We start from the raw sequence: 23,417 nt of genomic DNA, 5'->3' as shown, positions 1-23,417 counted from the left end.
GTCAACGGTGCTTGGATGTGATGCTGGCTCCCTGTGTACTGTTGTATATGAAACTGATGTATGTTAAGTGGGTCAGGCAGTTGGCCTGGGGGAACTTTGACTTCCAGTTAAAATGATGCAGAACCTTGATATTTCTCAGCATAATATTTACTCTAAGGTGTGTTTTAGGAAATTTTTGTCATTTTTGCTGCTTTTTTTCTTCCTCTAAAAAATGAGAGAAGATTGAGGTTTTTTGTTTTGGATTGTTTGGTTGCTTGATCTGGAGAAATACAGAAGTGGCACCTCCAGTGATTCATTAGTATTTATTAAAGAAAATATTCATATGACAAAGTGTTGTGTGTATAGTTTGATGTAGCTTAACCTTTAATTCATAATGAACTGTAATCTTTTAGAAGTGTTTTGCCAGCCTTCTTTTTGGAAAAAATATATTTGTTGTGTAGCCAACGTTATACTGTGGACTTGATTTGTCAAGGGACCTTAAACCCAATTTTGAATACTTTTGGTGCAATTTTATAATTTCAAGTAGTTGCACTCACAGTTATTTGCCAGAAAAATGATTGAATTTATCTGATTGCATCACAATGGTTTAAAATCACTGTGCAGCATTTGCACCTTTAATCAATTATTTGCCCTCTCAACACTGGGCTCAGATTCAAAATAGGAGTTTCTAATCAATAAAAAAATGGCAATAGTAGCTACTGCACGTATATTTGCTATAACAAAGACTCCATGCCTTATTGGAAGATATGCTTTAGTCAAACAATTTTTTGGGTTCAATACAGAAGCAACTAGGTGAAATTCTCTGACCTATATTAGTACCTTCTGCCATTAAATATCTGTGAACTTATAGAAACCAGATCTTTAAAAGATTGTTTGCTACTAAAACAATTGTAAATAGAGGTAGGCTTGAACTGATATCCCATATTTAAGCAATTTGCATTGCAAATCAGATGCAAATGGAACTTCTGTACAGGGACCCCAATACTATAAAGGACCAAACCCACAGATCCAAATATGTTCACCTCATCATTTTCATCCCCCTAAAAAACCTACACACAACCTAAAATATCTGGTGAATTTGAGATAAAAATCTGGATACAAATTATGCTGCTTGAGCTCATCTGTAGTTTAATAACATGATGTTACTATGGCTTGTGTTTTCAAAAATAGAAACAGACACAATCTTTAGATACACAGCAAAGAAAGGCATAAACAAGACTCTTGAGCCATTTAGTTACCTGGTGGATATATGCAAGTCTTTTGTAATAAAAAGGATTATCCCATGAAAATACTTAATCATCATTCGGCTGACTACAGTATCTTGCACTGACTAACTTGCTTCATATTTAAGATTTAGGCAAAAGATACCTGTTCCAAGAACGGACTTCTTTGACCGTACAAACAGTGTAAAAATGCAATTAAAACATCATTTGGCACATGCAGTGTCAGCAGTAACTTGGCACCAACACTCCAGCATCTTGTGTTCATTGTGCATCCTCTTTTCATTTCAGTGCTGTTTATTCAAGCATCACAGCCAGTGCCAATGGCCAAAAATAAGCTTGCTTTGGCAGCTGCAGACAAACGTTTGCATTTAGGGCAGTGTTTCGTAGCTTCATATCTTAATTACTTGTTTGAGGTCTGGCCGAGAAGTTGTGTGGTTGCTACACTTGCACTGTTTTTTTGGTCTTGGAAATTGTTCTGTCATAGTCCAAACAGACATACCCTGGCATCTCTGAACATACTCAACCTTACACAGCTGATATCTTAATAGAAAGAGCTGCCACAGATCAAACGTATAAGGAATTGCCCTTTTATTTCCCCCAAAAGAAATATCTTTATGAATTGAAAGGATATTTGGACCCAAAAATATTGTGTGTGCACAAGAGTTGAAGACAGAAAATTGTGGACTGACTTTTAGCCATAGTTAAATTGTGGGCACAAATCAAAATGCCTGAACCTCTGATTTACTGACTGGAAGCATAAGAGGTAATTATAGGTGGAAACGCTCTGATCTGCACACACAATTCATTTAAAGATAAAGATGTGAAGATGCAAATTGTGCCTGAAAAGAGAGGGGACAGACATAAAAATGTACCCCTTGATCCTCTCTGTAATTTTATTTTAAATTTTTTTTTAAAGTGACCCTGTTGATTATATACATGAGCATAAACTTGCTGTACACAATCACCCAAAATCTTGTCTCGTTTTCCTTTTGTTTTCAGGGGCCTCTGCCTACATCAGAACCACTGAGGTTCAATTGCATTGGGGAAGAAAGCAGAATCTAAGTTGCATATAGATATTGGATACACCTTGTGCAGCATGGATTTCAGTTCTGTGGGAGTTCTCACTATGTGGATTGGGGAGGACGGTTTGGAGGAGAGAGAGGGCATTTATATCACCTAAGGACCATGCTGTGGCTTAGAGGATGGGGATGGAGAAGGACAGCTCTTATGGCGTCCGCCTACCTTCAGCCAACCGTAACCATTTCTGGTTTTGTGTCGTTTTACCAAGAGGACAGGAGAAGATGAAAACAGAAAAAGGGCATAGATAATAGAGCAAACAATACAGAGAGCTAGATAAAACGTGATCTATACGTTACAAACAATAAGAAGATGGGTCACCAAGCAATGTATATACAAAGCATGCATAAATACAATAGTTTCAGTCTGATGTATTGGAATATACATGAATCTTTTGCTCTTCTGTTGCACTTGTTTTCGAATATATATTTAAGGATCTATTTCAAGAAGGAAAAACTTCCTTTATATGTGCACAGGAAGTGATTTTGCTTAAAGGCAATAGTAATTACAACAGTGGTAGCAGCAGTTGGATGCACCAATATGAGACAACGTTTTGCCCTACAGAAATATGCACCATGCCAGACATTGAACCACAGGATCTGAATCTATGATAACAAGAAAATGAGAAAAAGCTACATAGGAACTTAAAGGTTATGGGAAATGTCAGTTAAATAGACTGGTTATATGATGTAATTGTACAATTATAGAACATGAAATTCTTAAAGTAAAATGTGCTCTTGTTATTGGTTCCAGTGGAGTTAACCACAATTATCACACGGAAAGAAAATGCTATTACAAACACACTATTATAGCCACTATGTCATTAATAACCCTGCTGCTTTTATTTTTAAAAAAGGAAGGAGGAATTCATCTGTGACAAATTTGTCATCGAAATTGTAAATTTTAACTTAATTTTTCAAATTTTGAACAATTTCAACAGTTCTGACCATTAGTTTATGTAACTAGTGGTTCTAGACATCAGTTCCTCATACCATTTATCCTGTTAAGCCACATTTTTTTTAAAACATGGTAACACAATTCGGTACTGGAAATACTGTAACCATCCTACACATGCAAAGCTGAACAGCTGAACTAAATGCTATTTTTACACTGTTCTCATATTTTCCAATCTATTCTCTAGAGTCTCATAGATTATCAACAGATTCAAAGTACTTTCTACCCAATGCAACATTTCCTTTGTCCTTACCCTCTTGACCACTATTCTACACTCCTGCTTTGATTTGACGGGCTGACTCTACTTTCACTTACAATGGTGTAATCAACAGTAACCCCATTAAACTCACTAGAGTTGCACCAGTGTAAAACTGGTAAGAGAGAAGAATTACATTTTAAAAGATTTCTTTAGTCATTTGTGTCTAATTTGCAATTTTTTTCTCCCAATGTTTATAAGGGATAAGAGTCTGAACAATAAAATCATTTCCTGAGTTTAAGAAGATTTATTTTCAGAAATACCGGACCTCCCAACTGAATACTTTTAATCAGTAACCCCATTTTCTTAAGTGCCATCTTTTAAACTAGCAAGAACAGAGCCATATTCCCCAATCAATTACGGTGCACAGAGAGATATGGTAAGCAGAGCTTCCACATCATTGTAAAGTCCCTTTATCACTATCCATTTGATTCCAACAAATATATTGCCATATCCATAGGGGAAAGGATTAAGAAGTTTTGTAGACTATTGTAAACCTATTGTATGTGAAACTATTATACACAGTAAACAAGAAGAAGATTTCCTTTATGAATCTTACATAGATGGATCTGAACCAAATTTGATGAGAGATATCAAATTTTAATGAAGTGTTTAAATATTTTTCCAGTCTTCTAGTTTTTCTCCCTCATTTGCAAGATTTTTGTTATTTGATTATAACATGCAGTCTGTGAAGGAAGTTGAAAACATGTTTTACCAATGGTATATCTTCTTACTCATTTGAGCTTCAATAGGAAAATTATCAGATTTGCCCAGTACAGAAAATTGCTATCATTGTCAATATTGTGCAATATTTTTGCCATAATTTGAGAGATGATAATATTGGACTCCAATGGGAAAGACTCCTGCTTTAAGCTCATCAAAACAAAAATTCCCTAACCACCACATGGAAGGTTTTTCAGAATATCTAGAGGCTAGAGACAATGTGCTGATGGACCTGTCCTTGGTGCTGAAAACTGAAAATTAAAGAAGAAGAAACTAATCCAAGTTGAAATTTACAGGAATCTGCCATTGACTTCAATGGGAGCTGGATCAGAAGCAGAACAATGGGGTATAAACAGTGAAATGGAGCAGGTCTCAATCTTTCCTGTACTGTTGTTTATAAAGCTTGCTCCTGTGAATCTCAGAAAGGAGTGTAAATATGAATATTCAGATTACCAGGGCTGGACTATTACCCAGTCTCCAAAGGCACCCAACTCTATTGCCTACCACAATCGCTCTCCTCCCTCAATATTTATGGGCAGATTAAGATATTTTCATTAGACTGCTTTTGTCTGTGTGTTTATTTCCCAGGAGCAGTAACTATGAAGACAATCTCTCAGAAGAATCACAAAGATAATCACTCATTCTTGAGCAGTAGTGCAACTTGGGATTTATGTGCCTCTCTGTGATTCCTTTATTTTTAATTCGTGTTTGTTTTTATCATTTACATTAGGATTTTGTGGCTTGTACATTCATGAAAATGTACTGGAAAACAGTCACCTACAAACTGGTGGAATAAAAATACTTAGTAAAGTAAGTACTATATGTTTGCTGAGTAAAGCCTCCAGCATGCTCGGTAAGCTGGGATCCCTGTGAACTAGAATCCATCATGTGTGATACAAAGAATGTAAAGTTTCAATAGTTTTGTGATCTTGTTAAAAAAATCAGACATAACTGGTATAACATAAAAGATTACGAAAGAACAATTTGTGTTAAAGAAAATTGTGCATCCTTAATATATGTCATATGTGTGAGAGCTAGTGTTAATGGTTTAATTTTCTATTAATAATAATTTACTATTGGCCCAAGCATGCTCTCCCATTTCTAACATTATGATACCTCTAGTGAACAGTTGTAGCCCAGAAATACTGCAGTACCTTTGCAGAGCTTAAGAAGCTCAGTTACAACCCCACCTAGGCTGGGCTGAAATGTGAACCTTCCCTGAACCACCACGCAAAAGGAACAAAAGTTATGGGAAAGAAGAATTACTGACATGTAATTAATTATACACAGAATTCTCCTCAGAAATTTAATGAACTCAGAGTGAGCCAAGCCACCTGGATCCACCCCTTATTGCCCCTGAATCTTGGAGGCTCAAACTCCTGAGGCTAAGAAAGGGATCCCTTGGACTCAGGACAGGTGGTTGGAACCCTAGCTGCTACAGCCCATCCCAATTTTGTGCCATGATGTCTAGTTAACTCCCTTCCACCAACGCAAATGGAGAGGAGCATCCCATCCTACATTATGAAACAAGAGCTCTGACAGCAACAAAACTTAGTGGTTTTGCTAAAACGAGAAATTACTAGCTCATCCAGGATAAATAATCACCCAATACCCTAACAAGAACACTACTTTACCTGTGTGTGCATGTGTGTGTGTGTATTGTTATTGATGATCAATCACAGCTAGGGTGACTTTATGCTCAGCATCCTGTGGGCTTAAGGGGTTTTTTCTGCTTATATAATCCTCCACCAAGGGACCACTTTGTTGCAGCTGGAACATTGCATGGTAAGGTCTGCAATCTTTCTGGGCTTTTACAGGCTGTACTGTAAAATTGCCGGAGTCACATTTGATCCATAGGGCACACTTCGACCAACCACAGCTAGTGGAAAGCAACGGTTAATGAATCAAGCAACACACATACACACAACACACACACAGTGATGAGAGCATCCCATTAGGCTCATATTTCTTCAGTACAAGTTAGGCAAAGTCTGTGTGAAAAAATGCAGGATTTTCTTAAACATGAAAGCTAAAACCCTTCTTGTAGCATCATTCAGGGACGTAGGAACATTGCAAATCAGTTATTGTAAATGACAGAATCTGAACAATTCACAAGAGGGTAAGTTTAAATGTCAGTTATTAGTAAACCTTAAGATAGCCAGTGGTACCAATTAGGGCTGTCAAGCAATTAAAAAAATTAATTGCAATTAATCGCGCAATAAAAAATTGTGATTAATTGCACGGTTAAACAATATAATACCATTTATTTAAATATTTCTGGATGTTTGCTACATTTTCAAATATATTGATTTCAATTACAACACAGAATACAAAGTGGACAGTGCTCACTTTTTTTTTTTTGTTACAAACATTTGCACTTTAAAAAAGAAACTTCAATTCACCTCATTGAAGTACTGTAGTTCAATCTCTTTATCATGAAAGTTGAATTTACAAATGTAGAATTATGTAAAAAAGGATAACTGCACATAACAATAAAACAATGTAAAACTTTAGAGCCTACAAGTCCACTCAGTCCTACTTCTTGTTCAGCCAAGCACTCAGACAAACAAACGTCCAGTGTTGGGGGAGGACAGGGGAGGAGGGAAGTAAGCAATGACTTGTGCGGGAGGAGAGTCTGGGAGGACAGGGGGTGACAATGGGGAGAAGCCAGCAATAACATGCACAGGAGGATGATGAGGGAGGTGTCTTGCTGCTGCTTCTGGAAGGGTGGTTTCTGGTACTGGACTAACCTCCTTTTACTGAGCTAGGTGGGCTCCCTTTGCTGAGCGAACCCTTGTTTGCAAGGGAGGGTGAATTTTACCTCAGGGACTCATCATACTGCAGGAGAGGAGAGGCTGGTGCAGGGATTGCCAGGCCCATGTTCTCTATGGGGTACCCCTGGAGCAAGCGGCTGGCTAAGGGCAATGGGGCGTGACGCAAGGGCATTGGTCCTGGGAGTGACGGACCAGCTGGGAACAATAGGGCATAGGCTGGCTCGGGTGATGATATGTCCTGTCAGAGCTCCAGGAAAATGAAATTGAATCTATAAGCTGCCATCACGGGCTAAATTCTGTCTTCATATATACACATCTCCTGCCTACATCGAGTCAGAGCTGCATGCCACGACATGAGGAAGCATTTGAGAATTGCTGCTGTTACAGTTTCAGGCTAACTGTACCGGTATTCCCCCTCCATGGTCCACCAAGGGCACACACTTTTAGACTCCCAGCTGTCACCTCTCTTGGGCAAAGACCTATATCTCACTCCCTCCGGACCTGGGTTTTAAGGCTGCACAGCTCCCTGGATTACACTGTGACATCCCCAGCAAGCCAGAATGCCTGAACAGGCCAGTGCCTATGCCTTGCTTTTTCACCAAAGGCTATGCCCAGTGTATTGCCTGAAGTCACAAGTTACCAAATTGTTCCTTCTAAGCAAGCACATTTATTCTTAAGGTGAAAGCATTACAGAGAAAGCATATCACACCAAAAGTTTACCAGAGGGCATTCATCAATCTTATGGGTCTCTAATAGGTGAAGTCCTTCCACCCTTCTATAAGAATTGGCCCCATTTTTGGGCAGAAGGTCCTGTCCATTTGCTGGATTGGAAAGAAGGTACTGGGTCAATTGAAACTCAAGCTATTTATCCAAAAATCCTCTACTTGTCTGTTGGCCTCCGAAGAATCTACTTTTAACTAGTATATAAGCATCTCCTCAGGAGCTGGTATTTTTTTGCGGGGCCGTGGAAGGAAATAAGAGGGTAAACCTGGCTGAATCACCATCCACTCTTTTTAGTTCCTGGAGGAGCTGGGTAGCCCTCCTTCATGGAGTCCAGCACATTCTGACATAAACCATTTATTTGAAACATTGGAGACAAAAGGTACTGCATGGGGTTGCAATATCTATCACAGCCACATGCTGGCATTTGAATTGCAATGGAAAGCACCTCTCAGATGGGAATCAACACCACAAAATTTAGCTCACACCAGTGGTTTGGTCTATTCTGTTCATATTATCTTCTGAATATCTGAGATTTCCTTTCTGAATTCTAAAAAAAAAAGCCCACCACACGCCATGCTTACAATGAACCATGTGGCTTCTACAGATGACTAAGGTACCTGAATTGATCTGCTAAAATTCAAGTCCATCTAGTGTGAAGATTTTTTTGAGTGTTAATCCTACAATTTGATTATTATTATAGATAAGGGAGGAATAGAGAAAAATAGCATATGAATTTTGGCTTCTTCTGACGTAGTTAGGAGTATGTGTGAATGAAAAGCAGTGATCACTTTGAGCTTACAAGGCTTGTCTTAAATAATTAGATAATGTTACTACAGCAGTAGTGTCTTACTTATGGTTAGCCCAGATAATATTGCAAATGTTGAGGATTAATTATGTGGTTTTCTAGTTGAGCCATCTGGGGGTGGGGTAGAACACAGGAATCATGACTTTTCAGTGAAAACCCAGAAGTTTTTGTCCAAAAAGTTTTTGGTTTTTTTGAAAAGTAAAAGCCTAAATTTCCAAAGAGCAAACCCCTTTCACAAAAATTAATTCAGTAAATAATGAATAATTTCCCACTGAAAAACATTGTTTGGACAGAAATTTTTGATCTATATTATTTTAAAAATCTAAGATTTCTGTTTTCCAAACACCAGCAGGAAAATAAATACTGAAATAAAAAAAAAGGATTTGGTATATAGTCTCACAAGTAATCACTAAAACCCAAATGTATCCCTGTTGTAACTATATAATGTATCCATAGGCTACAACAGATACAATCACTAAGTGAATCACATACACAGGTAATAGAGACTATAATCTGCATTATTTATATAATGGTAGTCCCTAGAAATCCCAGTCAGGGGTCGGGACCCCATTTTGTTAGGCACTATATAGACCAGGGGTGGCCAAACTGTGGCTTGCCAGCCACACGTGGCTCTTTTACCATTAAAGTGAAGCTTGCGGAATGCCCCCTGCCCCCCATTCTCCACCTTTCAGAATGGGGAAGTGGGGGGAAGCTCAGGACCCCTGCCTTGCAGCAGAGTGCTCTTGTGCACAGTGGAGGAGGGGGGGTCCTCAGAGCTTCAGACTTGCAGGACACCCCTGCTGGGGCTCGAGGCTTCAGCAGGAGCAGGGCTGAAGCCCCAAGCTCAAGCACCGAGCTCCGTCATGCACCTCCCGTGGGGCTGAAGCCCCGTGCCCTGTCCCCCAGCAGGCGCGCCCCGGCTCTTCAACTTCTGAAGATTGTCGTATGCGGCTCAGAGGGCCAGCAAATTTTGCCACCCCTGGTATAGACATACTACAAAGGAGACAGCTCATGCTCCAGAGCGCTCAAAATCTACTTTATAGGCAAGACACCACAGGAGGACAAAACAGACAGATTGGGTGGGAGGCAGAAGTAACAAAACAAACAAGCCTCAGCAGAAAAACAGAAACCACAGCTTGTCATTTGACCAGCCAGTGACACGGGGGAGTGATTTGTAAGCAACACAGCAGATATGCATTGGAGGGATTAAAAGGAAGATTAGCAGACCACTTTACAAAAATTGATGGGGAGTTTTCCCTATCTATAAGCGTGTGGCATGGTAGAAAGTACAGAGATGCTTGAGGGAGAAGTGGGTAAACAGGTGATTGAGGCTGTCATCACTGGCAGGGGTCAACAGATCAATAAGCTAGTAGATGTGATAGAGTGGGACTAAATAATGCAGAGGAACTCTAGTGAGGGATGCAAAGAGTGGAGTGATGTGGTTGGAGTGACAAGCCAGAAAGAGGATCCTAGCAGCAGCAGTCTGAATGGATTTAAGGGGAGGGGCAACATGGGTGGGATCAAAGCCAAAGGAACAGATCACAGAAACTGTGCTTTCTAGCACAGTCTGGCAGCTGAGTGTGTCTTCCTTCTGGGTATGCTGCAGCCTCTGTATCTCAGGGACCAGGGTGAACCCTGGGATAGAAAATTTAAAAAACAGTTCTCTTTATTAGATACATACCAAGATGGCGCCTATCAGTTCCTAGCATGCAGACCCTGAGTGTGCCTACCTCATATAGTGGCCCTCTGGTGATTACACAGGAGTCAGTACCATACTATATAATAACAGTCACTGAGGCATGAGATACTGAGGACCAGAATAAGAACTTTAGAAATCTGGACAGACTGATTAGTAATTATGAAGCTGCAAGTGTCAGGACTTGGATGCATCCTGGATGCGTGGGTCTAGAGAAAAGGGTGAGCTGAAGATGAAACTTCTTCTACTTGAGCTATAGAAGAACTGACACCTACAATAGCTATAAACTGCTTATCCCCTGGGTGAATCTCATCGCTCAATCACACCCACAAAGCATGTACATCAGAACCACACCAGGAATTAAGTGGGCCCATTTCTTCTTTATTTTTAAGAAGTGAGGAAACCCTGTTGTTTCAGAGGTTTTGAATGCTTACCAAAGAATGGATGGCAAAACCTAGAGATGGAAAGACCTAGCACCAAGGTAGGCTTGTTCCCTACAGAACATTTAGGCTCCAAATCAGCACTTATTTTGGTGCTCAAAATAAACAAATAATAATGCATCTTCCCATGCTTTGTCTAATCTTGTTTTAAAATATTCCTGCTTCTGTCCCTTCCTTTTCAAGGACACAATCCTATGGGGTACTCCTTAGTAAGTGAAGTCATTGTTAAGAAGATCCACAGTATTGGGGTCTAATGTAGGTACACAGATCTTGGAAAGTTAGAATAATGTATTTCCAAGACCACTGGAGTTTTTGAGTATAAGTGGTCCCACATAAAGTCAAAACACAATAATTCTTACATACAAGGCACCTTTCAATGAAGTATATATACTGTTTTATACACTGGAACTTTCCAGAGTGGAGGTAACTACCAGTCATGAACCAAATGGTATGAACGTCATTACCCAACACCCGTAGAGAGACTTCATTTGACTACTACAAAACACCCCTCCTTATCTGACCTGGGGCTAGCTCTCCTAAGTCCGTTCAGAACTCTCCAAACTGGAAATATGCAGCATATTCAACATATATTGGTTGGGGCTTTAACTGAAGTCACCTCTTCTGCTCAATGAAAATATATTTGCTTGATGTATGGTCTATTTCTAGTGAAATGGAGAAGTGTGTAAACACAAGCAGTTATTGTAATACGTCATATGTTAACTGCAAGAGATGCATCTATAGGTGTGAAATATAAAGTTCCGTCATTAATACCTTAAACTTGTTTTTTTAAAAATCACAGATTTTAAACAGGCACTGATATTAATATACTTTTGTAGTTTGAAAGACATTTTGAATAACTACCTGTTCACTGAATGAGGCAGGGGTCCTGTGGAAAAAATTGTATGTAATCATATAACCAAAGATTATCATAATCTTAAGAACAAGAGAGCTGAATTAAGGTTGCACAGACAACTTTAAATCTGGCATTGCCTAATTTTTGAGTGTCTGACTTTGCAACCTTGATGTTCTTTTAATGTCCTTTCGTGCTTTAGTTAACAAGTCCCATGGCAGAATTTTCAGCAACCCTCATTTTTGGTCAAACTCGGCTCCCACTGAAATTTGTGGGAGTTTTACCATGGTCTCCAATGAGAGCAGAAATTAGGTGAGTATGGAATACTTTCTAAAATCTCACCTTTTTATGAATGACCAACTGCACAATTAAAGAGGGTATTTAAATAATGGAGCAAAAATAGAATATATCCACAATTGCCTTTTAAAAACCTGTACACTTGGAAAGCAAAATATACTTACAACTAGATGGCTAACATACCTATACTGAAGACTCATTGAATACTTATAGTAACAAATCTAGGTCCCTCTCTTGGCCCAATCTCAACCTCTCCCCATACCTGCCACACTGAATGCTACCATGGAGGAGTGCTCTGTGGTACACAAGGGTTGCAGAATCACCCCACATAGCGTATCTGCAGCCAGAACAGCAGACATTGTGTTGGGCGCCTCCTGTAGCCCTACTGCAGGCCAGAGATTTGTCTCCTCATAGAGTTTTATACATTATCATGGTTGCTAAGTACAGTTTCTTAGTAACAGCAGTTTATCTCAAGGAGTTTAACTCTCTCTAAAGGATTGCCCTTGTCCCAAGGGGGTTAGCACAGTGATATTAATGTTTTCTGAATTCTCACAACATTGTGCCGTCACTTAGATTCGGAAGAAAGCCCAACCAAACCTCATATATTCTGACTGTGCTCTGTCCAAGATGCAACATTTCCCCCACTAGGTTATCATACTAATTGTTCAAGCATTGACCTACAGTTCTATGACAGGAAAAAGTTTTTTTGGCCATCTAACAAAATGCTACTTTCTTATTTCTTCATTTCCAAATTTCCATAATAGCATATTATAGTAATGGAACATAAAACTACAATAACAGATGTATTATTAAGCTAACAACAATTGAGGTCTGCTTGTGCACTGCTCATTACTGCCTAATTATTTTGGACCACTGTTATAGAATACTGTAACTTTCTTTGTTTTGTGTTTTTAAGCATTGACTTCATGCAAGACTATTTTGTCAGTAGCGATTCCAATTCATCCATCTATTTTTTAAAAAGAAAATGAATATCAATGAATTGACAAATAATAGACTATTAAGTATGCAATCACAATATTTGCCTAAAAAACAAGTCAGACAACTCATTCTTCATGTGCGCTAAGGAGAGTAACAGAGAACTGTCACAATATGTTGTCTTTCTTAAGTTAACTGCCAATGTGTATTGTGGTAAACCTAATAACTATCTGCTTTTTTTGGTAGACCAATTTGTCCCAGCTTAATGTTAGGAGCTGCATGGCACAGTCACTTATTAATTATGCATTTGTTCTACAAATACAAAGCAATAAAGTTGTTATGCTTATAAGAATTTCACAAGTCATTACAACTCATGCTGGTATTATTTGGGGACAAAACTGTATTTTTATTTAGTTATGATATTTGTGTTACATTTTGGAGGGTGGAGGGAAGCATGGGAGTTCACACACCGCTCTTAAACCTGAGTATGTCATTTTATGACAGAGAACCCAATCTGATAGTCATTTTGAAATATTCAAAAGAAAGGTAGAATCGTCTTGTAATTCAGACACTGGACCAGACACAGGCAGTGAGCACTGAATTTCACCCTCTGCTACAGACTTCTTGTATAACTTTGATCAAGTCATTTAATCTCTCTGTGCTATATGAAAAATTAAGAGAATACTTTTATATTTGTCTATGTTGGCCATTTATTTATTTGTGTGTTGTCCATTTGTCTTTGGAGCAGGAACTATCACTTACTTTGTGTTTGTACAGGGCCCATCACCATAAAGCTCCAATCTCTGTTGTGGCTTGTAAGTATTTGTGTAATACAAATATAAAATAATAATTTCCCCAAGAGACAAAGCAATAAAGTATCCTTCCTGTTTTCCTCTTTTCTTTATTAAATTCTCTTCTCAGACCTGTCCCAAAAAACTCCCACTGTTGCAGTAATTTACAAACAAGTGGATTAAGTTTAGGATCCTTCAAAATTCTGCTGGCCCTAAAGTGTTTCATATTCTTCCATCTCTCCTGACCTGACCTGGACCCAAATTTGAGGTTTGTGTATTACTGCTGATTTTAGTGAAATTAAGTTGTATGTATAAGGCTTCTCAGAGTCTAGCTACAGAATTTCTCAGCTTTAACACCAACAGACTAGTAGTTTTAGAATTTAAGATGTTATTGTGTCTTCTGACAGCAGCTCATCAGTGATTACTGATATACCTAATGTAACAGGCTAAAGCTATAAAAGTTGGAGCGTACTTCCTATATTCCTGACTGGATTAGATTACTCCATTAGTTTTGCAATTTCCTCTGTGAAAGATCTAATCTTTTATTGCCCATTTTCTATAGCTATTTAATATCACAGTCTGGGAGAGTACACCACATGGGAATGGAAATTGATTCTAGAGACTCTGGTAATAAAAACGTGGCATGTAAACTGTATGCCCAGGGTTTTTTGCTCTCAGAGAGGTCCTGATTAAGATCAGAGTCATCAAAACTCAAAGTGTAAAGCTGCTAGGGATGAGATCACATCAATGGGTGTGTGTCACTCTGTAGTTCACACACTAAAAAAATAAATAAAAAAATTCAGACTTCTACGTTTCAGACTCTTTTTTTTTTTTTTTTTTTTTAAAGTGACATAATGACCAAAGCTTATCTGCAACAGCACTGTCCTTCTTGGGAAATGACTAGCATTAGGTTAGAATTAATTACTCTTTGGTTTAAACTCTAGAACCAAACTGTTAATTAAATCACAGGCTTTCACATGTTGGATAGAAAGTGTTTCCTGTTTCTGAGGCTAAACGCAAGGAGTTTATTAGCCTTAGATATTGTTGTTGCCATCAAGTCAACAGCCCGCATTTAAGTTATTCTACCGAACTATGATCTTCATTCCCCTCCCCATGCAATCTGATTGGCTATAGCCCTCAGAAATCCCCATCCATATGCCAACCACAAATATGGCCATCTCAGCTTTTGGCACCTTCCCCTTTAACATCTTGCTTCTCTGTTCCTTGGAGAAATATTAATCTTTGCTGTCAATAATTCATTTTATAAATTATATTCAATATAAAGAGATGGGTAGGGTGACATAATGGACATTTATACCCCTTGTTTTGAATTGTCTGACTTAGATTGATGCAGGATACTTTCTATAAAGAATGAAGCATGTCTATTAATTGGCACAGTTTGTTTTAAAAAAATAGCATGCCTGGGGCCTGATTCTCCACTGCCCTGCACTTTGTGTAGTCATTTACACCCATGCAAAGAGGGTACAAAGTGTTACCAGTCTGATTTGGTAGCATTTTATACACACTTGGCACATGTGTATGTGACCATACAAAATCCAAAGCACTAGAGAACCAGGCCCATGGAATTTTCAGACATTATATATTAGCTCTTTCTAATAATACCCACAATGTGAGGAGCACTCCGACAGAAGGAAGGCACAGCGCTCACCCTGTACAGCTTCCAGTCTGAACAGACAATGGAAAAGGCTGTGCCAGGTACGCTTTGGCACAGATAACAGTCGTTTACTGTGCATGCATTAATTTAGGTGTTCTCACAACCAACAACTCTGCCAAATGCTGTCGCTCTAATACTGTGGAACTGGGCTCTGGAGAGCAGTGCAGGATGACCTCTTCTACACATAGCTAGCCTTTCTTATTTTATTCAGTACACTGGAAGCAAGGGGGGAAATATACAATTAGCCTTATTTGGGGTTGTGCATTTAGATTATGTTTCATTGTTATCGGATGACTCAAGGGCATATATTGATAGTACAAAAATATTCAGAGGGCGTTAGCCTCTGTTAGGAGGCATAGGTTATCTTGTCAACTCTTTAGAAGACTAGTTACCATTTGCCTCCTCCCCCAAAGGATACACTGAAAACAAATCTATTGGTCTGATACTCAGCCAACATTCTGCTTCCCCCAAAAGTGCTTTTGCAGCAACCAACACCCAAGTCAGTGTGATTCATTGGATCAATAATTCTAAGGTCTACACCTAAAAGGTTGAAAAATGTGATATAATCTGGCAGAAGAGTAATGATTGTAATGTTCAGCAAAATAGTTAATGAGACTTGGGGGAGAGAAATATGGACAGATTCAACCTTACGCACCAGCTTCAGCAAAGCATTCTGTAATTTGTGTTAACTCTGAAGTCTCCATGGTGTAACGGCATTACAAAGGCATCTTTATCTTCCTTTTGTTTTTATTCTTTTACTGATTAACATTTCTCATTACCCCAATTTCTCGTACTGACTAATGTAACAGAGTAGGGCACCAGTGCCTGGAAAGGATAGCTATTTAGCAAGGCACATGTAGAGCTAATTGAGTTAGGCAGCACTCTTCCCATTAGAGAACAGAAGGAGTATACTCGTCCCTCTCCACTAATCAGAGTCTTTCTGTCTCAACCCTTTTTTATCACTATCCCCTACCAAAGTGAACAAAGTCCTTCCTCACTTTTGAACTGCCCCATAAATCAACCTCTCCTTGCAAAAAAAAAAAAATAAAATAAAAAGAGTACGAGAGCATTCTACAGGGCTCCCCTCAAACATTGCAACAATAGGGATACTGCAAAGTGTGAGGCTAGTAATATAGAACACTGTAGCTTTTCATTGCTGCAAGATACGACGATCCAGACAACCACGCTTTCCGACCCTAATGCATGGTTATGGCTTCATACTCACATCTCTCCTATTTGCAAGACCCACCTGCTACATAGAACCACTCAAGCTCCAAGCTGGTCCTCCTTCTCTGAACCTGGCTAGAAATTGGCAGTATGACCTGTCATGGTCTGTCAGATACATTCCAAAGAAGGAATGAGCTATTGGTGACATTATCAGACCAGGAAATGGGAAATTCTGGACAAGTTGGAACCCAACCTGCCTTCTAGCAGCCAAAAACCCTCCTTCCTCCCCAGCCCAGAACTCCACTTTTTTGCCACCAATAAACACTTTAAACTTAGTTAGTTTCTATCTATAATCTGTGTGGGAACTAATTAATTTTCGAGCCCTTGAACAAAGGATTTGTACATCAACACCACCAACGCATTTTACAATTTCCGCCTGGATTAGCAAGAAGTCCTTAGGAAGAGGCTAAGTGGTGTAATATTTTGCAATGCTCACTTGTATTTACCATCCCTGATACTAGCCAATGCCACGTGTGTAAGCCCTACGCTCATCCCATACTGCTTTATAGCATGGTGAAGGCTATTAGATGTATCCGATCCCTTCTGTGTGGTACAATTTATCATCTAACCAGCAAAGATGACATAATGAACTTTCCTTTGCTAGTTGAGACTCAGCACTTTTTCCTCTCTAGCGTGAGACAAAGGAGAAACCAGTGGCAAATGATATATCTGTATATATTTCATGAACTAGCTTCTTAATACCACACTTTAATTTTAAAGCTGTTTTATAGCCAGAGCAAATGGCAGTCAAACCACAAAGTGAAGACGGTAGATTCATCTGGAAACACTCTTTACTATAGCGACTCCCCCCTAAGCCGCTAGGGTTTATGAATGCAGTTAAATTGGAAAGCAGTTACGTGTGATATTTCTGTATGTTTGAAGACACTGGGGTGGTAATTAGGCTGTGTAGGAGAAGGAATATTTGGACCTAGCTGAAGTTACGTGTAAGATCTCAAGGGATTTATGAGCCTTGAAGTTTGGTTATCATTTAGAGAAATAAGTAAACCAGCCCTGTAGTTTTTCTTGGACATATGAATTAATCCATCCTCAAAGTTCCAAGGTCAAGCTACTCCAGATGCTCCTTCCCACCAAGAAGCTTCAGGATCTTTCAGACATTTTGAGGGAGGGTCCTAAGAGATGGTTGGCTGCACAGGAAGGAGACATGCTGCAGTAAGAACAGAAATTCAATAGTTTCCCAGCTCTGCTCACAATCTCAGCTCATGTTTTCTGAATTTTCATTAACCAATCCCAAGGTTCATGAATGTATCTAATCTCAGAACCAAGGCACAGTTTGAGCAGGCTTATAGTTTCATACAGACTTTGAACAGCTGTAATCTTGGCCCTTTTTTATTTCAGTTACATATTTTGCAAGTAAAATATCCCAAACACAGAGCTGGATATTAAAAAAACGATAGCTGTCACTGGCTAGACAAGCTTAAAATCAAACTTCTTATAAATACCAACAGCTTTGCTACTTCATGTTGGGGGTCCCCCAAGACCTTTTCCACTCAGTTCCCCAAGAACTCAGTTCGACTCCAGTCTCACCACTGAGGTTCCTTTGTTTGGCATACAACAAAGCTATGTCAAGTTGATTAAAAACAAGCATAGGGGGTGAGCATAGGGCATACCACACATCCAGTGTACATAATCACGAATCAGCTTATATACACACTTGCACCTAATACTATTGGTTAATGCATTGTAAAACACAGTTTATGAGTGTCTACTAATGTTTGTAACCAATCCCTGTACAGATGATTAACTGTCCACAAACTGCAAAGTATGCTAATAAGCAAAGCTGCGTCTGCAAGCTTATCACACATTACTCTTCTATTTCTTTACTAATTATCTGTTATTTACAAGTCTACTTGTGAGTTTATATTTTGCCTATTGTTAACCTGTTTCCCTGCTTCTGTTTTCTTTCATTGTTCATGCAGGGCCTAGACTTCATCATAAGGAGAAATTTTATTTGTCATAAGCAGGGTCAGATTAATTTAGGGGGGTTAGCGGCTGCAGCCCAGGGCTAAAGGGGGGCCCATGGCAGCAGGGCTCAGGCAGGCAGCCTGCATGCTATGGACTCATGCTGCTCCTGGAAGCGGCCGGCTGCTGGCACATCTCTGCAGCCCCTGGCAGGGAAAGGGGGAGGTGGTTTTGCATGCTGTCCCCGCCCTCAGCACTGTCCCCGCAGCTCCCATTGGCTGCGGGCATTGGCAGTGCACGGAAACACGCTGCCCACATCCCACGAGGGGCACGCAGAGACGTGCCGGCAGCCAGCCGCTTCCAGGAGTGGCATGGGACCAAGGCATGCAGACAGGCAGCCTGCCTGAGCCCTGCTACACTGCCGGCTGGGAGCCACCTGTGGTACCACCTCCAAGCCAGAGCCTAGACCTTACATCCCCTCCTGCACCCCAAACTCCTGACCCAAGTCAGAATCCCCTCCTGTACCAAACTCTCTCCGAGACCCCGCGCTCCTTCCTGCACCCCAACCCGGTGCCCCAGATCAGAATCCGCTCCTGAACCAAACTCCCAGAGCCCACACCCCTCACTCTCTCCTGCACCCCAACACTCTGCCCCAGCCTGGAGCCTCCTCCTGCACCCAAACTCCCTCCCAGAAATAAACTAATATAACAGCTGTTCTAAGGTAAGAAGTAGGCTATTTTGAATTAACAATATTCTACATGTTTTAAGACTGAAATGTAACCACAGAATGGCTTTATGTTAATTAAAAGGCAAGTTTAGTATAGCATTAATAGCCTCAATGCCATAATTCTGATAATTTTGTTTTAACTTAGGGAAAAGACTTGTATACAGGGACCCCACAAAATCTAATAGCCCTGGGCCCATATGAGTGTTAACCCGACCCTGGTCATAAGGGTGGAAGCTGCAACAATGGTGATGTTCAATTCCTCCTAAGCTGTGTGAAGTGAGATTGGAAATGTGCATATCTTCCTGCAATAATGCTGTTTCTATCCACCGAATTCTAACAATAAGGATCAATTTTTCATAAGAAAATCACAGAAACACAGAGACAATAAGTAGCTGTTTATAGATTTCAAGAGAACAACTATGTTGTGGGGTCAATTCTGCAAAGCGTTGAATGTCCCCAGATGTTCTGAATGCAATTGAGTCTGGAAGTATCAACCCACTGAAGGATGAAATCCCACGTCCCTTAACAACCTATACATTTATTGCTTGTCTTAAACACAAATGAACTAAAAAGCCCCACCTAGGAGAATTCCTCTTCCTTAAAGCCTTCTCTATATTATGCCATTCTCAAATACCTTGAATCACATTCATTGCACAGCTGTGTGTAGCTGAATGATTATGTTCAAAGCCATTTTGATCCATGCAATAGTCATAGAATTTAGATACTGTGGGTGTGGATTCTCCCCTCACTTTTGCTGATGTAAACCGTTAGTCATTCTTTTTCAAGTCAATAGAGATACGAGTATAAATGAGAAGACATTGCAGCTCTATATGAGGCTACAGCTGGTGGGAATATTCTTTTTCAGCCACCAAATATTTTGAGTTTTCAACGAACAATCAAAAACTGAGATATTTTGATTCTAAATGCTGCCAACGTGCTTCATGAGAGCTGGAGCTCAGGTGCCTCATGCACCCCTTTTCCCCTATTGGCCTGACACAATGGTTGGACTATGTCTCCCATGATGTACTACAGTCTCCCCTCTTGGTGGGGGGAAGTGGTGCATCATGACTGTTTCATGGCCATAGTGCATCATGGGAGATGAAGTCCATCTGGGGCATTTTTAACCAGCCCTATATGGACTACTGAATTATCCATGGAGGTGAATTCACAAGCAGAGTTAGTCCCCTACTGTTTTTCCACTGAGAGTATCAGATACAGTAACTTATTGTATTTATGATACAGTATCAGGGAGGATAATCTTGGCCACTTATATCACCTGTAATTGTAAGGGAATGTGTCCTGTCATTTGCCCTGAGCAGCATCATAACAGCATTTTCCCTGAAAATGCTCTGAAGGAAAGAGTACTGTGCTCTGCTGGCAGGTAGCCCATATATTGGCCTGGCAAAGAGACATACAGTTTCTCTTTCCTAGCCTGGATGTGCCTGTATTTAACACCAATCCCAACTTGACTGTAAAGGGTCTGCTTAAAAATAACTAGTTAATATTCTCTCTGAAACCATTCAATAATGGTAAAAGAAAGGGGGACTCCCAAACCAAATATCATGTTTTTCTTGCATATTCAGTAGAGCTGGCAGGGAAATGATCTCTCTCCCCTGTGAAAAATTCAGGTACAAATTGAAATATTTTCATTTTCATCAAAACAAATTTTTGTTTTAGTCATTTAGTCAAATGTTTGACTAAAACATAATTTTTTCTGAAAAAAACCAAAACAAAAAATATTTCAACTGAAAAAGTAAATCTTAGAGGTGTTTGAAAATTATTATAATGGAACACCCATCAAGGAAGCAGAAAATAATAGACAGCTAAATGCACTGCAGATATTAAAATACTAAATTAACGATAGTACAAATATTAAAATCGCTGCTTGCATGTATTTGCCCACCTCTATTGCTGTCTATGGCATATTTGACTAGGTACAAAGACAAAAATAAAGAACATTTGTTCTAAAACAACCTCAATTGACTGAAAAATCAAGGAACAGAGGAATAATAATGGAAGCAGAGATTCTTTTGGCCTGCACGGGAAGAACAAAACCGTAGTACAAACATGAAGCACACAAACAAATAAGAACGCTGAAGAGGAAATACTTGAAGGACCTATGAGGATTTCTCAGAGAAGGGGTGCCAGAAGTCATCCTCCTCCAAAAATAAAGGTATTTGGGCAGAAAAATTATTCATGGAAGTAAAATCATTTGAACCATAGCATTTATCAAATTCATGGGTTCAGCTTTATAGCCATCTGCATGTCAATGCTTGTGTCATTTTTATACTGGGAAGAAGGGCTGGACCTTGGGAGCTGGTCAGGACTGTGTGAAAGCTCCTAAGGTTCTGGCTGTTGCTAAACTTTCCTTACCGAGGCTCACAAAAAGATTTTTCTTCCTCTTAATTTAAATCATTGTCTTTCAAGGGGATGGTAACCAAAAGACATGTCTTTTTAAACTGACTGAGTAGTGTAAGGGGCCTACTGTCAATCAAACATAGGCCCCGCTCTCTGACCCCTCAGGCCCCGCCCACCTGTCACCCAAAGACCCGCCCCCTGGGGTATTACTTGTGGGGTTGAGATAGACACATGACCGGAAGTGTGACATCCAACTGACTGAAAATAGATGCCACGGGGTAATTGCTTAGGCCCACCTCGGTGTCCCTGGTGAGTTCAGTTCCGTCTCCTTTTACAATCTTGCAAAAAAGATAGAGCAGTGCGTTGTTTAAATCCATATAATCTATGCCATTGCCTGCTAAAAAAAAAGTCGATGGAGGCAGCCTCCGTTATGGCCGATAGAGGCGGCACCTCGATGTAGATGCTTTTCTCGATGCTGGTCTGCGTAGGGGCTATTTGGAACAAGTCTAGTTCAGGTTTAGTGCACTCTTCAGACCTGCAGTGAACAAAAGCCACGTTAATTAAACTCGTTCTCTTTTACCAGGTAGAGAGTGTCTCCTTTTTCGCCCAGGCTTCCTCTTGGACTTTCAATTATGGCCGGCCTGCATGTCAAAGCCCTTCTTTTAGAGGGTTTCGGGGGACCTGTGTGTCACGGGTCTGATGCATTTCTCTTTCTCTTCCTCCTTTTAATGTACATCAGCCCCGATCCTTCCTGTGCAGCTGGATTCTCCACCTTCTCCAGAACAGCTATATTTTGAGTGGCGTTTTTTACGTGGCGTTTAATAATCTCTAGCCCCCTCCTCAAAAGCGGTACAGCTTTTCGAAAGAGGCTGCAAAATATTCCGTCCACACCAGCCTCGTACATCACAGGGGCCCCATGATATCCAGAAAGGGCATATCCAGCCCAGGCTTTGTAATAGTTGCTGTAGATGGTGGGGTTGCTATAATATTTTAGGTCACCATAGCGCTTTGCTTTTTAGAAACCTCACTCTCTCTGGGAACACAGGTGCAGCTTGACGATCACCTTGCCGAAGCGAAATGAAACGTGTCTGTTCTGATCTGACTTTATTTCAAAGGTGACGGTATTGATGTGGCGTTTACTGACAGGGACGTAATGAGGTTTATTGTAGGTGATGGTGACAAACTCATTGTTCCTTCCTCAGACTGAGCTCTTAGAGGGGTCACATGACCCTCTTCCGGGCAGGTCACTACACCCCAAAATACCCCCTGATTGGTCAAATCTGCTCTCGGGGAGGTCCTCTGTGTCTGAAACTCATCCTGATTGGTAGAGAGTGGTGGGTGGAGTTCTTAGAGGGGTCACACAACCCACTTCCGGATGGGTCACCCCACCCCAGAACACCCCAATTGGTCAAATCTCCCCTTGGAGCGGTCCTGGGGGGGGAGGGTGAAACCCATCCTGATTAATAGTGGGCAGTGGGAGGACTTCTTAGAGGCATCACATGACACCTTTTCCTTCTGGTTACACGTCTGTCTTAACCCCAGAATTAATATCCCCAATGGGTGGGTCTTAGGGTAACAAGTGTGGGGGGTTTTAGGGGTCAGGGCCTACGTTTGATTGATGGTAGGCCCCTTATACTACTTGAATGGAATTCTGTACTCATCCTATTCAAATGTGAAGGATTCTTGTTTGAAAGTCATTCTTTCTTAGCCCTAGGACTGTCAAGCAGCAAAACAGGAAAAGCTAAGAACTTGAGTTTTGCAGGCCCCCCAAATGATATTAAATCTCCCGATTTAGAAAAGTTTAAGGTGTAGAACCTAATATTTTCAGTTAGATCCTTTTTTTTAAATGAAGTCTCCCTTTCCTAACGTTAAGTTCCAATTCTGCTATCAACAGCAAGCCTGAATCTAGACCATAAAGGCCACAACCCAGGAATGGCTAAACTGTGTTCAGCTCAGCACCCAGTT

Source organism: Chelonia mydas, chromosome 7, assembly GCF_015237465.2.
Source record: "Chelonia mydas isolate rCheMyd1 chromosome 7, rCheMyd1.pri.v2, whole genome shotgun sequence".
Lineage (NCBI taxonomy): Eukaryota > Metazoa > Chordata > Testudines > Cheloniidae > Chelonia > Chelonia mydas.
This window is presented reverse-complemented; position numbering follows the sequence as displayed.